The sequence below is a fragment of the Stylophora pistillata genome, chromosome 1 (genome assembly GCF_964205215.1).
Source record: "Stylophora pistillata chromosome 1, jaStyPist1.2, whole genome shotgun sequence".
In the NCBI taxonomy this organism is placed as follows: domain Eukaryota; kingdom Metazoa; phylum Cnidaria; class Anthozoa; order Scleractinia; family Pocilloporidae; genus Stylophora; species Stylophora pistillata.
In genome coordinates this window covers 48128160-48135909 of record NC_142519.1, presented here as the reverse complement: position 1 = coordinate 48135909, position 7750 = coordinate 48128160, and the positions used below count along the sequence as shown (strand labels likewise).

Below are 7750 nucleotides of genomic sequence, written 5' to 3'. Positions count from 1 at the left end.
CTTCTTGTTTCACTAATCTAAATTTTACCACATTCACAGTGACTCCTCTAAACTGCACTGTACTGTCTAGCTGGATTGAGAGTGCCTTCTGGTCGTACTAAATACGATCTTTAATATTGCGCGAATGCCTTGTCGTTTGCAGTTTCCCTCTAGCCTCGCTCTCCATTTTTCAGAACAGAAAATGGACAAATATCTGAGCATTTTTTAGAGCCAAACGGAAGCTGTTGTTGATACATTTAAGGCAAATGACTGATAATCGCTGTATTTGGGAAGAATTCAAGTAGTAGCTCCTTCATCAAGTTGTCTCAAGTCTGTATATGGTGGATATATCCTAAATCTAGGTTAAACATTAATTTTATCATCCATGTATTTTTGTTGTCCCAGTTTCTGTCTGGCCAAAGAAAACTTAAAATTTTGCAGTACGTCTCTTGGAATGGCTGACTCCAGGTGGTAGCTCCTCTATTTAGTTCAGTGTCATCCAAGTCACTACGAAAAGGATATATCCTTAATCTAATGTCTTTTCTGGTTTACAAAACCTGAGTTTTTTTTTTAGCCCTGATGAGATTTAAAGAGACCGTAGCATACTTTCATTATCAAAATTAAATAGCGCTATTTCGCTTCCGAGTAACTTAGTGTGGCTGCTACTAGCCAGCAATTTCTTAAGCACAGAAGAACGATTGTTGTGGGCTTCGCCGAGTTAATTTTTTTTTTTTTTTTACGAAAATCTATGAGCGATGTCTAGTTACTTTCTCCAATTTTGTCATATTTTTTATCAGTTGGTAACAGGACTTCTTGCTTCGCGGTTGTCCTATTTTGTTGATTGATCGTATGATTATAGACCGAATTGGACTCCTGACTTGGTCAGATATTAACGCCTGAGTGTATTATGTACAAGCTAGTCTACCCGGAGCTGTCATTGAAAACTCCTGGTGGTAACTCCTTGACTTTGTTTCTATAGGGGAATCCTTGTTTACAATATTTGCCTCATTAGCATAAGCAATTCAGTTTCTGATGGAGCTAAAAATAGATCAGTTCTGAATATTGAAAGGTCAAAGTACGATTAACTCGGCCAATGAATACGAGCCTGATGCATTGAATATTTTTTGTGCAACACGGGTTTAAAAACTCAAAATTTTACATAGAATGTATGAGCTCATTAGCGCTTTTGCCACCCAGAAATTTTGCAGTTTTTGATGGACTATTTCTCCTTGAATATTACACCCAAAGAGCTAAAAAACTCACCATTTACTAAGGTTTTTTAGCTCTTTAGCTGCCTGAAGTCAATTTGTATCTAACATGCTTCCTTCTTTACGCAAAGCCGTATGCAAATGAGCAAAAATGTAAACAATGAAGTCAGCATGAATCCGCCTATACAAGTAACGAAATTGGCAAAGCTGAAAGGGTAATCATAATTCTGTTTCGTCATTGGTCATTGGTCGCTACGGAGTCGCGTGAGAAGGCGCACGAGCCTGGGAAGATCAGTTGTGTACGATCCTTTTGGGAAGGTCGGACGGTGTTTGCTCGACACTGAGAAAACTAGATGACTGCCGAAAATATGAGTGAAAGGGACCCCCTTTCACCGGTAGAAGAAGAAAATTTACTTTCTGAAGAAAACGAGACAGCGAATTCTTCGCATCGGGGTACAGACAAAGTGCTTGCTGATGTATTGTCGGCCATGACCCAAATGAGTTCTACCATGTCGTCCATGGAAAACGCAATGAAACGGTTTGCTGGCGCACCAGAAGACCATGCTACACCATCAAAAAAGAGGAGAACATCTCCTACAACTAATACCATGAGTGATAGTGGAGATTCAGACCCTGAGAAGTCAGATTCTGAGGAACTTAATTTCCCGCCCAATGGCGACCAGCCAAAACTGGGCAGCTCTGACGCATTGCTCAATGAAATTGCTCAAGACTTTGAGTCGGATGAGCAAACTGACCCAAAAGTCGCTCATAAATTGGCGGATATTGTCAATAAGCGATGGGGTTCTAAGTTAGAGGAAGCCAAATTAAAAGAAAAATTGGCGAAATACAATCGACCCGATAATTGCGAGATATCAACTGTGCCAAAGGTCAACCTCGAGATCTGGAATAAGCTGAAGCACGTGACCAGGAGCGCAGATTTACGCCTTGCCAACATGCAGAAAGTACTTGTCAAAGTCGGTAGTGCAATCGCTAAATCGACTGACACACTGTTGGCTATCCGTGCAGATCCTGAGAAGACTTCAGCGTCGGCTCTCACTGAGAAATTGGGGAAATTAATCACGCATAATGCTGACGCTCTGGCATTGTTAGGCCATGTAAACATTGACCTATTATACCGTCGACGCGACGCCATCAAACCAAACTTAAATAACGAATATTCCTCGTTGTGTGGCTCTCAAGTACCCATCACGGGTTTATTGTTTGGAGATGAGCTGCAATCTCAGCTTAACAATATCAAAGCAACTAACAAAATTGGCCATGCGATTACTGCAAAGCTATATTATCGCAACCATAGCGATGGCTGGAAGGGCAAATCTTCTCACTCAAATGGAAAGCCTTTTTTAGTGAAGAGGGGCCGGTCTTACCGGCCACACAACCACAATTCCTACAAACCACAGGCAACCGAGAAGAAATCCAGCCAGTGAAATGCTCTGATATCCCAACAAACAAGGTAAATATGTTACAGTTCCTTGAGCACAAGGCGCACTGCTTTAAAGCAGGGGGGCTGGGAGAATATTATCATCAGTGGCAGGCCTTAACCTCAGACCCTGAGATATTGCAAATGATACTAGGCCAGCCAATCGAGTTTACCAGAACTCCATATCAAAGAGTAGTCCCCAAAGAGAAGGAAATCCTTGATTTAGACAAACAACATGTCATTGATACTGAAATGGCTGAACTCCTTGCTAAGGGTGTTATTACCCCAAGTAGCCATGAAAAAGGGGAATATATCTCTCCTATTTTCACTAGGGCCAAAAAGGATGGTTCTTTCAGAGTAATTTTAAATCTCAAGCGTTTAAACATTTATGTACAATACCACCATTTTAAAATGGACTCACTTAATACTGTTTTACAAATGGTAAAACCTGGGTGCTTTATGGCATCCATAGATTTAAAGGATGCATATTATTCTGTGGCTATTGCCACTGCAGACCAAACATACCTGAAGTTTCAGTGGCGTGGAAAACTGTATAAATATGTTTGCTTTCCAAATGGATTGGCATTTTGCCCCAGGAAGTTTACTAAATTATTAAAACCAGTATATTCACATTTGAGACAGTTGGGACACCTTTCAGCAAGTCATATCGATGACTCGTATCTCCAGGATGATGACTATGATGACTGTGAAAGAAATGTTTGGGATACTGTCAGATTATTTGACTCTCTTGGGTTTACTGTCCACCCCGAAAAATCGTCCTTTGTTCCACAACATCGAATCACCTTCATAGGGTTTATCATTGACTCAATCACAATGAAAGTTTATCCAACCTCTGAGAAGACCGAAAACATCATTCATACCTGTCAAGGGCTGTTGGAGTGTCCGCACCCTACAGTAAGAGAGGTGGCATCAACCCTTGGGTTCCTCATATCAAATTTTCCAGCAGCAAGGCTAGGGCCTTTACATTTTAGGTCACTGGACATGGACAAAACTGAGGCCTTGGGCCTAAACAAGGGCAACTTTGATGCATTTATTCAACTGTCTGAGTTGTCTCGCAGTGATTTGCAGTGGTGGATAAACTCAGCAAGATCATTATACAACCCTATAAGCCCTCCTCAGCCAGAGGCCACTTTATACACAGATGCAAGTAAAGAGGGCTGGGGAGGAGTACTCAATAATGCAAAGATTGGGGGACCTTGGACTCCATAAGAGGCTTCTAATCACATAAATTATCTTGAAATGCTTGCAGTGCTATTTTCTCTTAAGGCATTTCATAAAGAGTCATCAGGAAAGCATGTACTTGTGCGAGTTGATAACATGACTGCTGTGTCAGATTTAGGTAAACTGGGCACAAGCCATTCCAGAAAGCGAAATGATTCAACCCGTACGCTCTAGGAGTGGTGCCTTGACAATAACATGTGGTTAACCACAAGTCATATCCCAGGGAAAGAGAATACACTAGCTGATGCAGAGTCCAGGAAATCTAGGAAAGAAACTGAATGGACTCTAGACAGAGAAATTTCTCACGCAGCCGTTAAGAAACTTCATGTTGAGCCTCAGATTGACCTATTTGCATCTAGGCTTAATTACCCGCTAAGACCATTTGTTGCCTGCCAACCAGACCCTGAAGCAATGGCTATTAATGCCTTTTCAATTTCTTGGAAACCTTATGTTTTTTACGCCTTTCCTCCTTTTAGCATCATCCCAATAGTGTTACAGAAAATTCAAGCAGAGGAGACCACAGGACTGTTAGTTGTGCCGTGCTGGCCAACTCAGCCATGGTGGCCATTGGTGATGAGACTGTTGGTTCAGGAACCCCTTGTGCTCCCCAAGAAGAAACACTCCTTATTTCTACCTCAACAGCCAGACTTGGTGCATCCACTATATCAGAAGCTCACACTTCTGATATGCCACTTGTCAGGAAATCACTTGAAGGCAGAGAGCTTTCGGAATCAGCTACCTCACTCATCCTACAGTCTTGGAGAAAGGGCACCAAACAACAATATAAACCATTCATCACTAAATGGGAACAATACTGTGGTCAAAGGAAGATTAATCCCTTTTCAGCAACTATAGAATATGGGATTAATTTCTAGGCAGAACTTTACCACACAGGGATTGGATACAGTGCCCTCAACACTGCACGGTGTGCTTTGTCTACTGTTTGTTTGACATCAGAGCATTACACTTTTGGACTGCATCCCCTAGTCTGTCGTTTCCTCAAAGGAATTTTTGAGTGCAGACTCTCTCTCCTAAGGTACCAAGAAACTTGGGATGTCACGGTGGTATTCGACTATCTAGCTAAGCTTGGGCCACCTGTTAAACTTAGTTTTAAGAACTTGACTTTGAAAGTGGTTATGTTGATGGCGTTGCTTTCGGGACAGCGTCGCCAGACTCTGCACACATTAGCAATTGATTGTATGCAGATAAGTTCTGAGAAGGCTGTGTTTTCCATTAACTCATTGTTAAAAACTTCCAGACCAGGTAAACATTTAGCTTGTATTGAGTTTCAGGCCTATGCACCAGATGTAAGTCTTTGTATTGTAAAGCATCTTCAGCAATATCTGAAGCACACAGATACTCTTCGAGGTAATGTAAAGCAGCTTCTTATTAGTTACTCTAAGCCTTATAAAGCTGTTTCCCCCGATACAATAAGCAGATGGATTAAGGCTACACTGGTTGATGCTGGAATTGACACTTCGAAGTACAGTGCACACAGCACTCGATTAGCATCTACATCTGCAGCAAAAGCAAACAGCATATCTATCGCCACAATTATGAAAAGTGCGGGATGGTCCCAGGAGTCCACATTTACTAAGTTTTACAACAAACCAGTGGAACCTCGAGAGAATTTCGGAATTGAGCTCCTTAAAGCTGTATGTAGGGACACCTAAGATAGTGTCTTATATTTGTATGTTTTGATGGCTAAGAGAGAATTTTTTTAAAGCAGGTTCATATTGCTATAAATCATTGTTACGTTTGAGTTCGCACTCACACTGCTTTAAAATCTCATGTGACTCCGTAGCGACCAATGACCAATGACGAAACAGAATACCTAAATTAAACGAGGCTTACCTGTAAGGTGAAGTTTGATTGGGATTCTGTGAGTCATTGGTCGGGAGCGAAGGAGTCATGTGCCCACCCATGTGTTATTAACCCGCCCATGACTGGGTGTAAGTGCTAACATCTGTTAAAGACTGATCTTCCCAGGCTCGTGCGCCTTCTCACATGACTCCTTCGCTCCCGACCAATGACTCACAGAATCCCAATCAAACTTCACCTTACAGGTAAGCCTCGTTTAATTTAGGTATTTTAGAGTGTGGTTTATGTTACTGTGTTCTTTTGAGCATCATTTTTCAATTTGGTTAGTAAAAAATTTAACTAGGAATGGCTGGACCTGGAGTTCTTAGGAGTAGAGCTCTTAAATCATCTTTTTGAACGGCCGAGTTTCTGCAGTTCAGCAATTCCACTAGAAAGCTTACAAGAATGAAAGATTACGCCATTATCTTTATTGGGAAGCACTGGATAAGTTATGGTAATTGACTTCCTGAAAAGGGGGGGAGGGATGCCATAACAGTTCAACTCGTTAAGTACATTGATAGATATGATACTTGTACACGTACCATTCACGAGTTTTATGGTTGCGTTTGGCAGGGATGTCCTAGATGCTTTCCAGATCGCGGTGAAGGCTGGTGAACATCCCGACCGCACCGCAAGAGAACTTTGGGAACTCACCCATGGTAAGAATTCACGAGGTGTGCCACTTTCTCAAAAAATAAAGAGTCAAGAGACTTTTTGCCAATTGTGTCAACACCTGGCTAAAAATTAGTCAAGAGGCAAGCCGTTGACCATCGTGGGTGACAATGCGAGAATTCCGATCCAGGCCCGGTATGTGTGAGAGTATAAAGAGCGGGAGAAAATTAAGTTACTTTCTGAGCAGAATCAGAAGAACCTAGGTCATAAAACGGTGGCTTTATTGATGTTAAACTCCTTCTGGGGCAAGTTTGGGGAACGCCTCAACAAATCCACAGCATAACAAATCACAGCTCTACACGAACTGTTTCAACCGGTGAACAACCCTCTCCTGAACATACCATGTTTTCGTATTTCGTCTAAACTATCGGCGATAAAGAAGGAGAAGCAACAAGAGACGGAGCGGGAGAAAATCAAATTAGTTTCTGAGCAGATTCAGAAGAACCTAGGTCATAAAACGGTGGCTTTATTGATGTTAAACTCCTTCTGGGGCAAGTTTGGGGAACGCCTCAACAAATCCACAGCATAACAAATCACAGCTCCTCACGAACTGTTTCAACCGGTGAACAACCCTCTCCTGAACATACCATGTTTTCGTATTTCGTCTAAACTATAAGCGATAAAGGAGGAGAAGCAACAAGAGACGGAAACCTAAGAACATTGTGCAGATCACTTGGTAAATATTACAAGGCCTCAAAATGTGACTTTTTTATAAAAAACTCGGGACTGTGCACTTTGAAGGTTATTTATAATCTCGCATTAAATCGCACTTGAAAAATTTTGATGCTGTTATTGAACTTTCCAAACATATCAAACTGCCTCCCCACTGCGATGGACATTTGTTTTTGTCGGTTCCAGCCTGGCGCGGCCGCTAACCCAGATGCCCTCCTGAGCAAATTTTCAAAATGGCGGACAAGCCAAAGAGAGATATAAGAGAACCAAAGCGATTGTGCAACGAATACTCAACATACACCCCTGTTAAAAAGGTCATTTCACAGAGAAAAGATACAAAATTGTATGATGTTGAGGTCACGGAGGTTGACAAACCCAACAAGACACTGAAAATTCACTACATTGACTACAGTACACGCTACGATGAGTGGAGACCCTTCGGGGACGGTGAAGCATCTGAATATTTTCCTTCGAAATTGTATAGATTAGTAGGCTGGAAAAAAAATTTATTGAACGACGGTTAGGGTAAAAACAGCATTCTAACCTGAAAAAAATGTATTTATTCCGACTCTTTTGGAGAATAACTTTACAAATCTTACTTGTTTATCTCGTAAGTAGGCGATGGTAAATTAATACCCGGAGCGCTTTCCGAGCTACCCGACTCTTCTCCCACTGCTTT

At 41.7% G+C, this 7750-nt stretch overlaps 1 pseudogene; it reads left to right on the top strand.

The window, feature by feature from the left end:
- The first annotated feature begins 4356 nt into the window (after positions 1 to 4356).
- On the top strand, positions 4357 to 5579 carry LOC148742852 (uncharacterized; annotated as a pseudogene).
- Positions 5580 to 7750: the final 2171 nt, after the last annotated feature.